The following is a 1,087-nucleotide window of genomic DNA, read 5'->3' on the forward strand; positions in this document are numbered from 1 at the left end:
TTAATTGATACTACAGTGAATACTGTAGTATCAATTAATGTAAAAATGAATAGCTGGAGAAAATGGATAGATAGGTGGAAAAAATAACTTTGTTGCATCAACATGTTTATTTTCATGCGCCAGGAATGGTAACACAGTCACAAATCAATTAAAAGACTGAAATCACCCTGGAAGAAGAGACAGAGCAGCTCAGTGGGCTGTCAGGAAGAGACAGATTGGAAACAAACAGACTCTCAATCAGTGTTGGTCTTTGGGCTGTTAGATTGTCTTTGTGTAAATATGTGTGTCCAGGCTATCAGCATGTCTCCTGCATCATAATTTCCTTTTCTGTTCAATCTAACACACCCACTAGCTGTCTGTTCAATTTGCTAACAGAACTGTTGCGAAAGAGCTGATGACAAATATGGATTACGAAAGTGAGGCATTGGATTATGCAAGTATGGATGCTTGTCTGATGCTGCAAGTTTAGAATCAAATTGGAAAAATCACAAAATGTTAATCAAGTTCTGTATAATCATTTGATAAATTAGGTGTAATCCTTTTGCCCATCGTGTGGCATGCTGTTGTAAATAGACTGAACAAAAAAAGAACACGGGACTTTTGTTTTTTGCTCCCTTTTTTTGTGAGCCGGACTCTTAGATCTAACATTTTTTCTACATATACAAAGGGCCATTTTCCTTAAATATAGTTTACAAAAGCGTCTAAATCTTTGTCCCTGAGCATTTATCCTTTTTAAAGATAATCCATCCTCACTGGAGTGGCATAGTGAGATGAACAGTAAACAGCATGATAATTGCACAGGTATGCCGTCGAATGGCTTAATTAAAAGGCCAGTCTGATACTGTATGTGCAGTTTTGCTTTACTGTGGGGGTCTGGGGGAATCAGAAAACCAGTCGGTATCTAGTGTGACCACCATAGGCTTCACACAGAGTCACACATATCCTTCGCATAGAGTTGGTCAGTATTGCCTTAAAAATAATGGACAAAAGCAAAAGTGTTGTATTTATATTTTTGTTTGGTGTATATAGCTGTAGCCTGTTGCTATGGGGCCATAGCTCAGTGGTTAGATCATTGGTTTTGGTAAAC

The sequence above is a fragment of the Syngnathoides biaculeatus genome, chromosome 3 (genome assembly GCF_019802595.1).
Source record: "Syngnathoides biaculeatus isolate LvHL_M chromosome 3, ASM1980259v1, whole genome shotgun sequence".
In the NCBI taxonomy this organism is placed as follows: domain Eukaryota; kingdom Metazoa; phylum Chordata; class Actinopteri; order Syngnathiformes; family Syngnathidae; genus Syngnathoides; species Syngnathoides biaculeatus.